We start from the raw sequence: 19,101 nt of genomic DNA on the forward strand, positions 1-19,101 counted from the left end.
ATGGTCAATCAAGGATTATTGAACATTTGAGGAAATTCTTCAATATGAAAGAGGCAGGGGGACCCGATGGGGGGTGGGGAGGAACTATGATATTAGAGCAGTCAGACATAATGACGTTCTAATAAAAGACGCTTGTAAAAGTGTTGAATAAAAATTTTAAAAAGACTCAAACATTCTGACAAAGAAGAAAAAATTCAAGGAACAGTTCTTGAAAGAAAGGGCAAGATAGGGATATGGGACTAAGAGATATAAACTACTATGTATAAAATACATAAGCATGGAGGTATTGTATAGCCCAGTGAATCATAGCCATTATCTTGTAATAACTTTCAATGGAGTATAAAATGTAAAAATACTGAATCACCATGCTGTATACCTGAAGCTAATATACTATGGTAAAGCAACTGTACTTCAATAAAAATAAAAATTCAGCAGAAAAGTGGTAATATAAGGTAGAAAAACATCTGTTAGTAAGTAGGACAAAAAGACAGTGAGACAGTAAACAGGAGAAGAAATAAAAGAGACATAAAGGTTTATTCTTTAAAGTTCAATACCTGAAAAATAGGAATTCTCAAAAGAGAGAAAAGAGAAACAGAGGGAAAGAAATTATCAAAGAAATAACAGAAGAAATTTTCCCAGACCTGAAGGTAATGAGGCTACAGCCTAATTTTATCCCCCAAAGTCCTGGTAACAACAATAATAAGAGTTTAAACTTCCTGAGTCCTTACCATGTACCAGTCACTTTGCAAAGCCCTTCACATGTAAGCATTCATGCAATCCTCATAATCCTCTAATTTATGACTTAGGTACTAGCAGTATCTTAATTTTTCCACTTGAGGAAACTGAGGCACAGAGAAGGTAAGTAACTTGCCTACGTTTCTGTCGTTAGCAAGTGGTGGACTGAAATGTGACCTCAGGCTATAGTGGAAGGTCGAAGTTTCTAGCAGATGCATGGAGCTGCTGACTGCAGAGCTGCAGTTTCTATGCTGGGTTTCTCCTTCCGCACCACCAGTGACTCTCACTTTCTTAACCAAGAGCTACTCTCACGGCTGTCTGGGCTATTTCCAACTCTCTCTGACCTGCTCCACTTGGAGCAAATCCTCTCTCTGGAGAGCAGAGAGCTGCATCTGCTTCTCTTGATTGGCTCCTTTGGGAGACAGTAGGTTCCTTTGTATGACAGCCCACTTTATTCCTGGAGTGTTCAAGCACCCCCAGGGTATGGGGATGGCCCAGAGGTTGTAAGGGCACAGCCTTCTCTTGCTCCTGCAAACTGCTCCCTCTAGCTTCCAGGCCCTGCAACTGGCTCTCTTCTTCTCTGGGGATCTGTTCCCATTATTACCGCTGCATTACAAATTGCCCCCAAACCTGGAGGCTTAAAACAACAATTATTTATGATGGTTACGGTGGGTCAAGAAGTCAAGAACTGCTTAACTAGGCATTTCGGGCTCAGGGTCTCTCCAGAGGTTGCAGGGGCTATGGTAAGTGGGAGGCTCATATCGAAGTGTTCTTGATTCATATTTCCAGTAGCTGGGCTGGAAACATGAGCAGCTGGGGGCTGGAACAGCTGGGACTCCTGGGACATCTCCTTCTCAGTGTGGGCTCCACATACTCTCTCTCTAGCATGGAGGCTTCAAGATAGTTGAACTTCTTACATGGCAGCTCAGGGTTCCAAGGCACATATCCAGAGAGAGAAGGGGGAGAAACTGGGGAGAAGGAAAGGAAGGGGAGGGAAGGGAAGGGAAAGGAAAAGGAAGGGAAGGGAGGGAGGGAAAGGAGCAGAGAGGAAGGGAGGGAGGGAATTAGGGGAGAGAGAGAGAGAGAGAAGTTGAATCACCTAAATTCAGAAGTCATGCACCACATCCTATTTGTTACAAGTGAGTCACTAATGCCAGCACTTGTAGAACAGGCTTCAAAACCACCACAGGCTGGCTCTTTTGTTTTTCCCTCTATTGCACCCCCTTTGGGCAAATGCAATCAATCAGACTGCTCCGTAGAGTGTGAACCTCAAATGTGTGTTCTGTTTGCTCCACAGATATCCTGGCCTCCATGTAAGTCAGGCTTCTAAGTGGGCTTTTCTTTCGGTCAATCTGAACATTTCCTGAGAACTGGAAGCTGCCTGCACATTGTATTCATGATGCTTATCTGTTGGAACTTCAAGAAAGTTGTGTTGTATAATTTCCCCTGTGCGTCTCATGGAGCCTCACCTCTGACTCTGAAAGGGTGTTTTATTACACAGCTTGGGCAATTGTTAAATTGTATATATTACTCATTTTAATATCTTCTTACTGCTGTCCTATCATATCCTTTGCCACTTTTAAAATTTGGGTCTTGACATTTTTTATTGATTTGGAAGACCTCTTGTATACTAAGGTAATTACCTTTGATTATTTGTTGTAAACATGTTTTTTCTTACTATCATTTGACACCTGCTTTTGTTCATTTGTTCATTTAAAATTTATTCAAAAATACTTTCTTAACTGCGGTATAACAATCGTACAGTAAAGTGCACAGCTCAATATCAAATCATTTCTAGCCCCCAGAAAGCTGCCTTCTGCCTGTTTCCAAAAAATACACCAAAAGTTCACCACTAGTCTCACCTCTATCATCATAAATTCATTTTGCCTGTTTTTGAACCTCATTTAAATGGAATCATGCATTGTACACTTGTTCTGGCTTCTTTTGTTCAACCTTAAGTGTGAAAGATTTATTTTTATTGTTGTGTGTAGTGGTACAGTATTTTGTGCTTTTTTTTTATTGTTGTGTAGTATCCCATTGTATGACTATTCCGTAATAAATTTATCTATTCTCTTGTTGATGGGCATTTATGTTGTTTCCAGATTTTGGCCATGAACTTTCTGTAATATCTTTTGATGTACATATGCATTCAGTTCTCTCAGGCATGTCCCTATGAATGGAAATGCTTTCATAGAGCAGGTGAATGTTTAGGTTTAGTATATACTGCCAAAAAGTTTTCCAAAGGGATTGTACCAATTTACACTCTCACTAGCAATTCATGAGAGCTCTAATTTTTCCATATTCAGGACAAAAGTTGTTATCAGTCTTAATAATGTTGGTAAGTTGGTTAGTCTTTATAATGTTAACCAATCAAATGCATATGTAGTTATTCTTTATTGCAGGTGTAATCTGCATTTCCCTGGTGACTAAGATGTTGACTTCCTTTTAACATGCTTATTGGCCATTTAGATATTAACTCTTGGAAAATGCTTATTCAACATTGCCCATATTTTTGAAGATGTTTATACAGACCACAGTGCTTCTACAAATTCACAGTTTTACTTCTGTTGCTTTCTTTGCTTGGAATGACTTTCTCACTCATTTTCTCTTTTTTTTTCTCTTTAAATTTCATCTCAGGCATCATCTGCAAAAGAAAACCAGCCCCATATAGACCAGGTTCGACTATCTGCTATTCTTTTGTATAATCGTCACACCTTGGCATATCCTCATTATTAAGATTACAACTTACACAAATGAAAATTCTTCGTGCTCTTGTTTAAGTCTCCTACATGCTTATCCTCGAGACCCATTGAAGGGAAAGGCGGTTATAAAGCAGGAGTCAGGAATCTAAAAGGAATGAATGATGGAAACACACATGCGTGGTCCTGGAGAGAAGTATCTACATGTGTGCCTGCATTTCCTGACGAGGTTGAGATTTGAGAATCCACACTGGCACCTATATGCCTTCCCTCCAGTGAGAAAAATGGAAGCTGACATCTCAGGGCAATTCTTTGTCAGAAATATAAATCTGCATGAAGAGAAGAGAGTTAAAAATTTAATCTGCAAAGCTATTTAGATAGTGGATAGGCCTTGACAGGCCTCCCAAATGGATTACAAGAACAAGAAGAGTGGAGTTATGAAAAAAAAAGCTGTTGTAGCAAACAGAATGAAACTAAGCTTTCTTGACAGAATCAGTTTGCCGAATGACTTTAAAATCGCACTTGTCCTTTTTTTTCCTCTTAAATATACTCTAATTTAAATGTTTGAGAGAAACTTTTAGGATTTATAGTGTGCCTTTGGTGCCCTTAAAGAACTGTAAGGTAAAGACACAACAATTGTATACATAGTATTATTTGGGGAATGGGTGTGGGAAACAAAATTAAAAACTGTCAAACCACTAATCAGTCACAGAAAAGAAATGAGGATTCTGGAGGCATCTGTGATCATCTGACTGGTAATTTTTCAACTACCACCCTATGTCTAAAATATTGCTCAACATGAATAAACAGAATAAAACTTTGGCAATCAACTTCCAAAAAAATGACAATTTGATGTCACTTTGTACTCTGTATTCGTTTTTTTAAACCTATTACTTTAGAAGGTTCACCTGTATATGCCAGCCCACATGTCATCAGTATTATAGGGAAAAGTGCTGTTCTATTTCCTGTCTTAGTATTACATTTCTTTGTCCTTTAAATTCATATTTATTTCCCTGAATGCTAAAATAAACAAACATACTTTTTTTTTTTTAATAGGTAGTGCTTGGGATAGGCAGATCACCATTACCAAACAGTTAAGAAAATAAAGGTATTGGGAATTTCCTGGCGGTACAGTGGTTAGGACTCCATACTTTCACTGCCGAGGGCCAGGGTTCAGTCCCTGGTTGGGGAACTAAGATCCCATGAGCAGTGGGGTGTGGCAAAAAAAGAAAGAAAGAAAGAAAGAAAAAAAGAAAAGAAAGGTATAAAATCATATGACCTTTTCAAGAGATATAGAAACAACTGTGCAATAAAATACAACATTTGTTGAATGATTTTCCTGTTTCAACAAAGTTCTAGACTCCACTGCTATTTTTACAGCTCTCATTTTTTTTTTTTTAATCTGACCAGGCCTCAGCTTGGGCAAAAGCATACTACTTACGCTAGCAATATCCTGCCCATTAATATTGTAGAAATTTTTTTCCATTAAAGTCTTGACAACTACTGAAGCATAACTTTTTAAGTCCTAAGACTTACATCTATCTTAAAATGTTGCTTTAAATCTTTAATATCTAGGGCCTAACCATAGTTTCCAGATTTACCTTTAAAGTATCAACTTGTTAAATATAAATACTGATCCTTTGGCCCCCAAACCAATGGTATCTACTTTTCTTAACCTGCCATGTTCTTTGTTAGTGGCTTCTGGGCTAGCTTGCACTCTGCTCAGATATAGCCAATGTCATGGGAGGATTCAAGTTTATCATATCATAGCAGTTATGAAGACTCTTTACAAACTTTTTCTTTCTTCTCATTCTGAATATATGGTAGCTTTGTATTTTCCCGATATATTTTGAAATTAACTGTCGTAGTGTGCCTTACTTTGGTCAATGAGATGTGAGCAGAAGTGATGTGTTTCACCTCCAAGAAGAGCCAGGGCGCAATGTCCCGTGTTTCTCTTCCCTTTTCTGGAAATGTGGGAAACGTATTAAGATGAATCTTCTGCCAGACTTGGCTTTTGATCACCAAGATGAATGTAGACCTCCTCTGTACACCCAGTCCTGGCTGATGATACCTGTCGGCCATTAAGTATGAGAGAGAAATGAACTTTTGTGTGTGAAACCACTGAAATTTGGGGGTTTTCTGTTACCACAGCATAACTTACTCTAGCCTAACTGATATACCAGCTTTACAGTTGCTTGGAATTCGGCTCTTAGGGAGACAAATTTTGAAAGGTAATTTAAAAACTATTCATTAGATACCGAATTTTGTCACTTACCATTTCTGAATGTATTGATTTTTCCTCTTTTATTTTCTTAATGTGATATATTGACTGATTTTTCACAGCTTTATTGGAGTATTATTTACATACCACATAACTCACCTAAGTGTACAATTCAGTGATTTTTAATAAATGTGTAGAGTTGTATAATCGTCACAACAGTCTAATTTTAGAACATTTCCATTCCCTTGCCCCCCTCAAAAAAAACTCATGCCTATTTGCAGTTATTCCCTAACTCCCACTGCTAGTCTGAGGTAACCACTAATCCAGTTTTTGTCTTTGCTGATTTGCCTTTTCTGGATATTTTATAGAATGAGTCATTCAATTTGCGGCATTTTTGTGACTGGCTTCTTTCTTCTAGGGTCATGTTTTCAAGGTTCGTCTATATTTCAGGATGCATCAGTTCTTTATTCCTTTTTATAGTGGAAACGTATTACATTGTATCGATATACCACATTCTGTTTCTCCATTTACCAGTTTCTAGGCATTTGGGTTGGTTCCAGTTTTGGGTTGTTATAAACAATGTAGCTATGACCATTTGAATACAAGTATTTATGTGGAAACGTGTTAATTTCTCTTGGCTAGATACGCATGCGTGGAATGGTTGGATCATATGGTGAATTTGTGTTTAACATTTTAAGAAGCTGCTAACCGGTTTTCCATGGTGTAGGAAGCATCATCTGCCCAGTTGAACACGACTATTAAATCCATAACTTAAAGGCCCTTATATGACTGTAAGTGGAAAAGTATTTAGGTAATGAATCAGAATATTCCCTCACTTTCTTCTCTCTGTAACTTATATATGCTTACCCGTATACACATTCTTCACCGTTAATAATTCCTGGTAGGAGAATAGCCATTAGACTCCCCATTTGTTTCTGAGCACCCCATTTATTGAATCTTTGTATGGGAAATAGTAATTCCTAAGAGGGTTGAGATCTCTATTTTTATTTATTTATTTATTTATTTATTTATTTATTTATTTATTTATTATTTATATTTATTTTTGGCTGTGTTGGGTCTTCGTTTCTGTGCTAGGGCTTTCTCTAGTCGTGGTGAGTGGGGGCCACTCTTCATCGCGGTGTGTGGGCCTCTCACTGTCGCGGCCTCTCTTGTTGCGGAGCACAGGCTCCAGACGCACAGGCTCAGTAGTTGTGGCTCACGGGCCTAGTTGCTCCGCGGCATGTGGGATCTTCCCAGACCAGGGCTCGAACCCGTGTCCCCTGCATTGGCAGGCAGATTCTTAACCACTGCGCCACCAGGGAAGCCCGAGATCTCTGTTGAGATAAAGTCTGGCATGCAGAGTTAGGTGCCAGCTCCTCTCAGATTCCTATTTACATACTCTGAATTACCAGTGATGCTTTAACTGTTTAAAAATCACCTGTCTTGTCTGATTTTATTTTTATCATGGTCACACAATACTGTTCCTAAAACAACAAAAAACCGGCTTTTAATAGTATATAAATATAAGTAGCTTGATTAAGTTTCTTTCAAGTCATTTAAGGAAAAATCCCACCCATTATGTTTTCTACTTATTTTATTGTTTGTTCCATTGTTAATTTTTACTTACCGTGACTGAAGGTATGAATTAATTTTTTTATGTGTTACAAGTAAATATCCTAAATATTCTTGAATATATGTATATATCCCTGGTACAAGGACCAAGCCTAAAGCCAGGACCTAAATTGTAATGCTTTTTATGTAACCCAAACAGGTGGCCAGCAGAAGAGAAAATAAGAGGGAGCTCAAACAAGAAAAGCAAGAGGCAAGTGGCAATGGCAGGACCATGCCAAGGTGAAGAAAGTCCAGGAGCTCACTTTGGGTTTTGAACTCATTGCTGCTCTAAGTTCTCTTTGACATATAGAGACAAGATATGATTTCCCTCTACTCACTGCCAACTAGCAGGCTCCAAACTGAGGCAAATTTTAGTGTGTAATAGGATTCAATCACAAAGCTGGCCCCAGGCAAGTACAATGGACCTAAGGCTCACCTTCGGGGTTATTCATCTCCACTGGCCAGTACTTACCTAGGGTTTGAGTGCCTCTCTGTCAGGAGGAAACTAGATCTGGTGAGCTCTTCACACTCTGATATGAATTAGATTAATTGAATGACTGGCATTTAGAGTAGGACTAAAAGCTCAGACTTTGGAATTAGTCTATGAGGGTTCGAAAACTCAGTGTTTTACTACTTCTGTGACCCTGCACAATTGACTTAACATTTTATGTTCAAAGTGTATATACTTCCAGAATCACTGTCATAGGTCTTTTGTGACGGTTCATTGATATAAGGCATAGGAAGCAGGAAAAACAGCATCTGCCAGAGAGCAAATTCTCCATGAATGTTTGTTATTATTACTCATGCTGAATGATTGCCTTTCTGAATGATAGAATCTTTTTTGTTCTTTTTCTTTAACAGCTTTATTGATATCACATTCATGTACCACACAATTCACCCATTTAAAGTGTGCAATTCAATGGCTTGTAGTATATTCACAGATATGTGCAACCATCATCACAATTTTAGAGCATTTCATCACCTCAAAAAGAGACCCCATACCCTTTACCTAACACTCATTTCTATCCCCCAACCTCTCCAGCACTAAGCAGCCATTTATCTTTCTGCTTCTATAGATTTGCCTTTTCTAGACATTTCGTATGAATGGAATCATATAACATGTGGTCTTTTGAGACAGATTTCTTTAATTTAACATAATCTTTTCAAGGTTCATCCATGTTGTGGCATGTATCAGTACTTGATTCCTTTTAGGGCTGAATGATATTCCATTGTACGGATATACAACATTTTCTTTATCCGTTCATCAGTTGAGGGATTGTTTCCTTTCAGCTTTTATGAATAAGGCCGCTACAAACATTTTTTTTCTATGGAAATAGGTTTACATTTCTTTTAACTAGATACCTAGGAGTGGAATTGCTGGGTCATATGGTAGCTGTCTTTAATCATTTGAGGAATTGCCAGAATATTTTCTGAGGCAGCTTCACCATTTTAATTCCCACCATCATGAACAAGGGTCCCAATCCTTCCACATTGACTGGTAGAGTCTTTTCTGTTTTCTTAAAAGTGAAATGACTATGAAACAGAGCAGGATCCTATGGCCCTTCCGCTCCCATGTCCTCTGCCTGCCTTTTGTCTGTAGAAAAACTTTAGCCAAAGACTGAGTTTAATCAGAGAAGTGAGAAAATACAGAAACAAAGGAAAACAGTCAAAAGAGACCAAATAATAATAGTTTAGTCATTAAAGGACCTATAGTTCCTCCTCAAGGGCTATAGATAATATTCTGAGCCCTACCCTTTGAGCTGTCTTGTAGATATTGAAATCCCCACCAAGTGGAAGAAGTTAAATAGGTGATGTCCAGAGTGTGTAACCATTACATAAGCTGCCACAATTCTGAGAACTGGCCTCAAGTAAATGGGAACAAAACAACCCTGAACTGAAGACGGTACTGTAAAACAATCAAAATGAAGCTGATCAGACCACTGCATGACCAATTTCAAGAGGACTGTCAGAGCTGACTGTGCTGTTTGTGCATGTAACCCCCTCCTTCTGCCTATAAAAGCTTGTGCCCACTGATTATCAGTGGGGGAAGTCGACCTTCAGACAAGAGTCAGCCCTCCCACCTGGTTGCCGGCATCCAAAATAAAGCAAACTTTCCTTTCCACCAACCTTGCCTCTTTATTGGCTTTAGAGTGGTGAGCAGTCAGACCCCGCTTTTGGTAACAATTATAATTTAAGTCTACAAAAACTTCACAAGGACTTAAATTGATAGAGGTTATCGTTAGATCTTATAGAATTTTAAGGTAGTCACACAGACTACATAAGAGTAAACATAATGGGCCAAAATTGTACTTTTATTCTGGAAGTCCTGATGTCTTTGTAAGTCATTTAAACATGCCATATTTTACAGGCTGAGCATATACTTCATTGTCTGAACTACATCACACTGAGAATGAAAGGTGCTCTATCTGTAATTATACTGGGACAATGAAAGTAAGTTGAGGCCGTCTCAGGCACACTGGGAAAAATGGTCACCCTATGTGTAGTGAAAGACCTCACTAGGGACTCACGCTTATTTGGAAATATATTTTCCTTGTTTTCTTTTTTAGCAGAGGTGATTTGTATTCATCTCACACTTGTAGGCAGGGCACATGAATATATATGTTGCATTAAGCTAAAGGTTGGGTCTACTCCCTCAGAACAGAGCCAAAATAACTGGTGCACACAGGAAACAAACCCTAGCTCTTCTACTAGCTGGTTTTCCAGCTAAACTGAAGTGGATTGCATCAAGGATTTTACATTTTATATAATATCTAAATTTTAGATTTTTGTCTCTACATTACTTTTTGGATTACTATGTGTCCCACCCCCAAGATTCCTATTACAGTGATAGTCATATAAATGTTCCCCACCCCCAAATGCATATTTGCAAAATAGTTCACGTCAGAGTGCTTAGTATTGTAGAAACATGCAGAGGGCTTAGTCAGCATTTTAAGGATTGGGGTTTCTAAAGCAGATTCTCCCACACAAAGTCTCTTCCTAATCCTCTTTTGATTTCATTCTCCTTCCATCATGGTTCCCTACTAACCTACCAACCAACCAACCAAGCTCACCCCAACATCCCCAAAGGCAGCAACAACTGGACTATTAATTGGAAGTCTGATTTCAATAAACATACAGGGTCAATTTGACAACTTATAAAGCTAGAGTCTGGCAGAGCATCACGGGGATATGACAAACAGTTCCTGTTACTGCCCCAGGGAAGTACTGGACACCACAGTCTGGCCCAAGTCCCCCTCCAGGAATCCCTCATTTGCCAGCAGCACAAACCAAGTCATAGCCATTAAGGAACAAGCAACTGTAAGAGAAAGACAAGCTGAGAGAGAGGAGACCAATGCTGCCCACTTTAATACACAGGAAGGCTTCCTCAAGAACACTTGAGTTGACCCTCAAATGCTTGCGCAGGTCGGCAGGACCTGAGGCAATCCCCGGGGCAAGGGTTGGTCAGGGAAGTTAAAGCCGCCTTCAGGGCACTTTCAAATTAGACACCAATTTTCTCAAGACTAAGGACAAGAAAACAATGCTGAGGTCAACGTTCTCCTTCCCTTTTTTTTTTTTTTCCCTTGTTTCCTTTGCTCCTATGAGTCCAGTCTATCCAAGAGTGACTTCTAATGGCCAAGAAAATTCTTTACAAGGATGCTGGTTCCCTGGTCTGAACATGGACTAACTTTTTTGCAATCCTAATTCATTTTTGAGGCTCCAGGTATGACTGTGCAGAATTTTTTAAAAGACATTTTTACTTCTGACCTCCTAAGGTCTAGGTTCCTTTCTACCATGAATCCTATAAATCTTTTCTCAGTACCAGGTTATGTGTAGGGGGAGTGGCTGTTTCCTGTTACATTTCCCAGTTCTTAACTTGTTCCAAGTCCAATTTCTCCCATATTTTCCTGAATCTGCCTTATGTCTCTTTGGGCTCATCTGACTCCCAGCTGGAGAAATTCAGAATGTGTTCTTTTTTTTCAGAGAGAAAATGTCCTATTTTCATTAACTGTCAAAGTTAGATATTTATGGAAACACTCTTTTTTCCGTGTATGTATTAGTCTCATGTTCCCCTCAATGAAGAAAAATGAAAAAAATACTCTGTAGTTTTAAGTATACCACCATTAACAAGAATAATCAGAACTTTGCTTTGCAGAGTATTTGGTGATCTTAATATACTCAGTATACTTACTAGATCTCTTTGCTGTATTTGAAACTCAATCATTTTTTTTTTTCCCTAGAAATTCTCCACTTTTTGGCTTTTATGACACTGATACTGCTTCTCCTCATAATCCTCTGGCTATTTTCCCTTCATCTCTGATGGCTTTTCTTTCTCAACACATTTCATAGATTTGTCCTTGGAGCACCGTGCTTCCCATTCTAAGCAATGGGACATTCAGACAAAAACTGCGTCTTAGAGTTACCCAGGAAAATCTCCTAAGAAGGTGCCCCCCATGGAGAAAACTTAGCATATATTGTCTTTTTCTTCAGTACGGAAACTCCAGTTACTACTGAGGCCCAGATGAAGTAGTGGCTTGCTCTTAAGGGCTATGTTGTCTGAAAAATAAATAACTTTAAAGATTAGCATCTTTTTTTAAAAGGCAAAATATTTATCATAGGACAGGAATATGGGGATATATTTCCTTTGGAATGGCAGGTGGAGACCCTGCGTTTTTTAAATAGTGATCTATCTTTTTCTCTTTTGCAAAGCAAGTAGAGTTGAATTTACAATAGTAAAGTGAGTGCATGATCAGGTTTTGTTACTCTCCTTGAGTGATCCTGTCCAAGCTCGTCATTTCACGTACCAGCCCTATGTGTATGTGTTTGTATGTGTGGGAGCTGTTAGCACTAATATTAGTATTAATTTAGTTTTACCTTCCTGATAGAATGTGGTTGATCCTGAGCCCACAAAAACATGGGAAGCATTTATGGCTAAGGACTCCTTGATACCTGTAATTTTCCCATTCATTAAACAATTATCCATTCAACTCTCTGTGTGGCAGGCTCTATGCCAGGTATTAGAGTTACCAGCACAAACTAGGCAAAAGTTCCCTATTTTAACAGAGCTTATCACTTTATAAAGAGTGATGAATGCATTCATTCATTTTGTTAGAGGATTTATGAAACATTTAATATGTATTAGGCAATGGGTAACACCCTGACCATATAAACAAAGCATAGTTTTTGATTTCTAGAGGCTCCAGTTTAGGGTTGGTACACGAAGGGAAAGGAATAGACACAGAAAATGATCATTACAATACAGTGGATACAAGCAGTAGAGCCATGCAGTGACTCATATGGTATTAGAGAAGAAACACAATATCATCGTGTAGGGGAGAAGTTAAAAATCTTGACCTAAGATTCTTTTTTAAAAAAAAAAATTTATTTATTTATTTGGCTATACTGGGTCTTAGTTGCGGCACGAGGGATCTTTAGTTGCGGCGTGCATGTGGGATCTAGTTCTCTGACCAGGGATCGAACCCGGGCCCCCTGCATTCGGAGCACGGAGTGTTAACCACTGGACCACCATGGAAGTCCCACTGACCTAAGATTTTTGTTACTTGTGTAATTTAATTTCAGACCGTCCCCAACTTATGATGGTTCAACTTTGATTTTTTTGAGTTTATTATGGTGCAAAACCAGTACACATTCAGTAGAAACCTTACTTCGAATTTTGCATTTTAATCTTTTCATGAGCTTAGCGATATGTATGCCCTCTTGCGATGCTGGGCACCAGTCAGCTGGGCGACCACGAGGGTGAACCACAGATATGCTTACAGCCATTCTGTATCCAGACAACCGTTCTGTTTTCACTTTCAGTGTGGTATTCAATAAATCAAGTGAGATAGTCAACCTTTTATTATAAAATAGACTTTGTGTTAGACGATTTTTCCCAACTGTTGGCTAATGTAAATGTTCTGAGCACATTTAAGGTAGGCTGGGCTAAGCTATGATGTTTGGTAGTTTAGGTGTATCAGATACATTCTAAATTTATACATATTAGTGTATACATGTCAATCCCAATCTCCCAATTCATCCCACCCCGCCCCCCCACACCCTGCTTTCCCCCCTTGGTGTCCATATGTTTGTTCTCTACATCTGTGTCTCTGTTTCTGCCTTGCAAATCGGTTCATCTGCACCATTTTTCTAGATTCCACATATATGCGTTAATATACGATATTTGTTTTTCTCTTTCTGATTTACTTCACTCTGAATGACAGTCTCTAGGTCCACCCACGTCTCTACAAATGACCTGATTTCATTCTTTTTTATGGCTGAGTAATATTCCATTGTATATATGTACCACATCTTTATCCATTCGTCTGTCTATGGGCATTTAGGTTGCTTCCATGACCTGGCTATTGTAAATAGTGCTGCAATGAACATTGTGGTGAATGTGTCTTTTTGAATTATGGTTTTCTCAGGGTATATGCCCAGTAGTGGGATTGCTGGGTCATATGGTAATTCTATTTTTAGTTTTTTAAGGAACCTCCATACTGTTCTCCATAGTGGCTATATCAATTTACATTCCCACCAACAGTGCAAGAGGGTTCCTTTTTCTCCACACCCTCTCCAGCATTTGTTGTTTGTAGAGTTTCTGATGATGCCCATTCTAACCAGTGTGAGGTGATACCTTATTGTAGTTTTGATTTGCATTTCTTTAATTAGTGATGTTGAGCAGCTTTTCATGTGCCAGAAAAGCCATCTTAATGCTACAATCAAGGTAAATGATGGGGGTGCTTTTAAAGGAAATTTAATGAAATTAAGCTATATTCAGTTTACAAGAGGGAGGGAGACTCAACGTGTGTCTTTGAGGAGGTAACCAAAGCCCAGGACCTTGAAAGCCAATGTGCTCTGCTTTAGAAAATTTCTTGTGCCTAATTCTACCATTTTCTCAACTGTGAAGATGTAGGAAGTAGAACCAAAGAAGGTGAATGTCGTGATTTTCTCTAAGGCTTCTTTCTTGCTTGAAAGAACAGACTGAAGAACGAATCGTGTAGAGTCCTATGACAGGAGAAATTAGGATGGGTCAATAATGACAGATTGTTACAGCACCATCTTGGATGAGTATTCCATCTCATTGGTCTCTGCAATGTTTACGTAAAGTGAACATAAGGTCTATCCCATTTTAGACGGGTGATGTGATTCATTTCCTGGATATCAGAGGCTTCTCTGCATTTAGACTACTAGGTGGCTCTGTTGGGGCATTTCAGCTGGACAATGTGCTTAGATCATAGGCAACAGTAGTATGCATGACAATATCAGGAGGGGAAGTTAGAAACGGAATTTTAAGAAACACATCATTGACTATGACACGCCAGGTGCCAAAGGTACAAAGTCAGTGGCAAAAGCACGTACAAATGAAAACTGTCCCCAGGAATATCACCCCAGGACAGTGGCTCTCACACAAAGACCTGACCTCCCCTTTTCACGATAAATGCTTTATAATCTTCTCTTTGCTCTCCTTGAATGAAAACCACAGCTCATATAACTAACTTCACTCTGCATGTAATTAAAAAAATCAATATAATGGTCTAATTGTTACATCCAGGAAAATCATATAAAAAATATTGTATATATTTTCAGTACATAAAGTCTTAGGCTCAACTGAGATGATATAGTGAGGTAGTCAGAGGTGTACAGTTGTCCATAGAATCTGAATGCAGAAACTATAAATGGAGAAAGATAATGGGGTGATTTATTGGTAATTAAAATATCAGAATAGTGATATGCTTTTCAAAACACTGAGTATCTCTTGAAAAATTTCAAGCCAAATAAAGCTTTATTTTTCTTGGATTTGCATTCTTGGAAATTTTAGGATATTAGATTTTCAGTACATTGAAGTTGCAAAAATATTTTATATTCATATGTGAAATGGAATTAGGTTCTACACACAGATATTTATCAAATGATTTTAACCTGGCCCCTTATTTGTGACTTGTAACCGATGTTGGACAAATTATCATGGTGTGAACACATTGTACCCACTCACTAACTGCCGGTAGCACCCCCTTAATCATTGTGACAACCCCGAAACTCTCCTACCCATTTCCAAATCTACCCATAGATAACTGCAATGCCCCCCTTCATAATCAGTGTTCTAGATATTCATAGCCACTCAAACTATAAATCATGACAAAGTGTGAAACTCTATAGAAGTGTGTTATGCACAAGGCCAAATGGGAATTCAGAGTAAGGATTTTGCTTGGATAGTTTACAAATAATTCAGCTCCACATAATCTACCTCTAAAATAATTTCCATATAAAAATAGACATATCTCTTTTCCCCAAAAGAAGCTTTTTCCCTACTCCAAATTGAAAGACTCAAATGAGGAGTAAATAGTACTTAGGGTTACTCTTGGTATTTCGATGAAAAATTTTATTTGAAAACTACACTGTCTCTTCTTTTCACATGTTTTAATATTTGGTGTAGAGCCTGGAGTATGCTTGGATTCAAACATGCAACTCCAGGAATGGCTTTTATTTTGGAATTGGTTTGTGCAGACACCGTTACTGCACGTGGGTTATGCCAGTCTGATCAATAGCCTGATGAGGCATGTGTGGCCTGCACTGCCCAGCCCTACCATTTTCAACCTAATTAGCAGCTGCTCAAAGATGGGAAACAGGTGCAGATCCAGGGCCAGACCAGGGAAGTCTGCCTGTAATTAACAAGGAAAAAAAGGGTCAGATATTGGGAAGAATATCAAATCAGCCCACTGGGGTTAACATGCTGGCCTCAAAGGCATAGTCACCTGAGATCTTAAGCATGCTAATGTAAATTATGCAAGCTTTCAAACAACGTGGCTGCATAATCAGTTGGCAGAGAGGAAAATGATTTTTTTTTGCAGTAGAGTAGGGAAAAAGGGCATCTACAAACTTATTTTTTCTCATCATGTTGGGAATATACAGAAGACATAGTGACATTTTCTGTTCTTTTTTCATAAATTTATTTATTTATTTATTTTTGGCTGTGTTGGGTCTTTGCTGCTGTGAGCAGGGATTTCTCTTTGCAGTGGCTTCTCTTGTTGCAGAGCAAGGGATCTAGGTGCTCGGCCTTCAGTAGTTGTGGTACACGGGTTCAGTAGTTGTGGCTCACTGGGTCTAGAGTGCAGGCTCAGTAGTTGTGGCGCATGTGCTTAGTTGCTCAATGGCATGTGGGATCTTCCCAGACTAGGGCTCAAACCCGTGTCCCCTGCATTGGCAGGCAGATTCTTAACCACCAGGGAAGTGCCACCAGGGAAGTCCCCATAGTGACATTTTCTGAGAGGCAATCATGAGTCACTTAGAAGAAGTTGTTAAGCAATTAGAGCTCTTCTAGAAATAGGTGAAATTTGGAGGAAAATCTAACAATCAGGTTATTTAGAGAATTGTGTACTAACAGGTATTTGAAAGCAGACCCATGCACGTGTGGTTATGCATAATATATTGACTTTGGTCATTGGCAACTTTTTGAATTATTCCATAAAGTGAGGTCCATTTCAGACTGGCAAGGACTTGCTAAGGGCCAAGCTAGGATTGGAGAAGGTGAAAGACCAAATTTTTGAGGAAAAAATGAAGGACAAGGCTGCCTGCCAGGTTCAGATTCTGGCTTTAACAATCAAGTTTTCAGAATATTACTCAGCCATAAAAAATAATGAAATTTTGCCATTTGCAACAACATGGATGGACCCAGAAGGTATTATGCTTAGTGAAATAAGTCACACAGAGAAAGACAAATACTCTATGTGATCATTATATGTGGAATCTAAAAAATAAAACAAACAAATGACTATAAAATTCACAGATATAGAGAACAAACTAGTGGATACCAGTGGGAAAGGGGTAAGGAGAGGGGTAAGATAGGAGTAGGGTATTAAGAGGTACAAATTACTATGCATACGATAAATAAGCTACAAGGATATATTGTACAGCACAGGGAATATAGTCAATATTTTATAACTTTAAATGCAGTATAATCTATAAAATTATTGAATGACTATGTTGTACACCTGAAACTAATATAATATTGTAAATCAACTCTACTTCAAATACATAAATAAATAAAAGCCAAGTTTTCAGTTTTTTCTTTTAATAAATTTATTTATTTATTTTTGGCTGTGTTGGGTCTTCATTGCTGTGCACAGGTTTTCTCTAGTTATGGTGAGCAGGGGCTACTCTTTGTTGTGGTGCACGGGCTTCTCATTGCTGTGGCTTCTCTTGTTGCGCAGCATGGGCTCTAGGAGCATGGGCTTCAGCAGTTGTGGCATGCGGTCTCAGTAGTTGTGGCACATGGGCTTACTTGCTCCGTGATATGTGGGATCTTCCCGGAGCGGGGATTGAACCTGTGTCACCTGCATTAGCAGGTGGATTCTTAACCACTGTGCTACCAGGGAAGTCCCAAGTTTTCAGTTCTAAGGCAGTCTTTCTATTCCAATTAATGGAGCTTAAAATTCATGCTAGGCTAAGAAAACTTTACACCTTGTCCTTTTTAGCATTTAGCATTTCGTCTGCCAGTAAACTTTCATCTACTTGGTGCTGATATCTTGGGCTAGAAGGGAGTTTTTATCTCTGCTTAAGAAATTGATGGCAGTTTCAGTAAACTTAGCCAAATTAATATTAGGGTAAAAACAACCTCTAAGCCTCAGATGCATACAAAGATTTATTTCTCACTCACAGTGCATGTCTTGTGGCTTGACTATGGCTTCATATTGACTTCATAACAACCTTAAGCTGAAGGACAGTCTGTCTCTGGGACATTGCCTGTCTTGTGACAAAGATGATCCAACATGGCAGAACCCTGGGAGGAAAACTTCATCCCTTCCACTTACACACCACTTGATGTCCCATGACATCAGTGAGGTAGGATGTACAATCCTCCCCTGAGGAGAGTGGTGAGTACTTTGAATAATAATAAAATCAACTACAGTGACTTGGGTCAATCTATATACATTTTTAGAGAGCCAGTCCTTACTGTGGTGTGAATACAGGTATCAGTTTGTCTAAAGGATTGTGAATGTTTTAAAATCATGGTCAAATAAAATGATAATAACTGGCTTATTTTTGTTTCTAATATGTACTATGTGCCAGGCACTTTATAATTTTATTTTTTACCCTCAAAACAATCTTGAAGCCTTGGTATTATCATCCCATTTTATTGGAACTGTGGCTCAGAAACTTTCAGTGGTTTGCTCAAGTCTTCTCAGCTAAGAAAGTTTTAGCACTGGGGTTCCAGCCCCACTCTGTCGTAGAGCACAGGCTCCTGAATACACTACACTGCCACAGAAGATGTGGCAGGTCTGGTGGGCAAACTATTCAATGGGCTCTTTACACAGTCTGTTGCATCTGCCCCATCCTGATTCTGAGGTGGTTGTGGAGGCATGAAAGGATGCCTGTGCTGCCTGGAGAGCATTAGTCGGTAACTCTGAGCTCAGTACAGTGTGCTTGAGTACAGAGCACAGGACACACAATTTCAGGACTGAAGTCGAGATGATTAGTCTTCCTAGGGTCACTTTACTTCAATACCTTTATATTGGGCTCTCTAAATACTGCCATAATTTTTTTTTGAACTAAAATATGGACACCTGTAATAAAGAATTAACACCTTCTTATAGTAGAGTTGGAATAAGGCACAAATCACATCATAAATGAATAAAGAGTTGGAGTCAGTTACCTTCCAGTGATGCTAGGACACAGATAAAGATGCAAGACACTGAGAAAGGCATCACAACCCTGCTCTCCCTGGCTGTTTCCACTAGGAATATGGATACCGATTCCCTCTATTTTATGTCATTATTAGTTTTTTTATTGAAGTATAGTTGATTTACAATGTTGTGTTAATTTTTGCTCTATAGCAAAGTG

The sequence above is a fragment of the Balaenoptera physalus genome (assembly GCF_965194825.1).
Source record: "Balaenoptera physalus genome assembly, chromosome: 11".
NCBI lineage: Eukaryota > Metazoa > Chordata > Mammalia > Artiodactyla > Balaenopteridae > Balaenoptera > Balaenoptera physalus.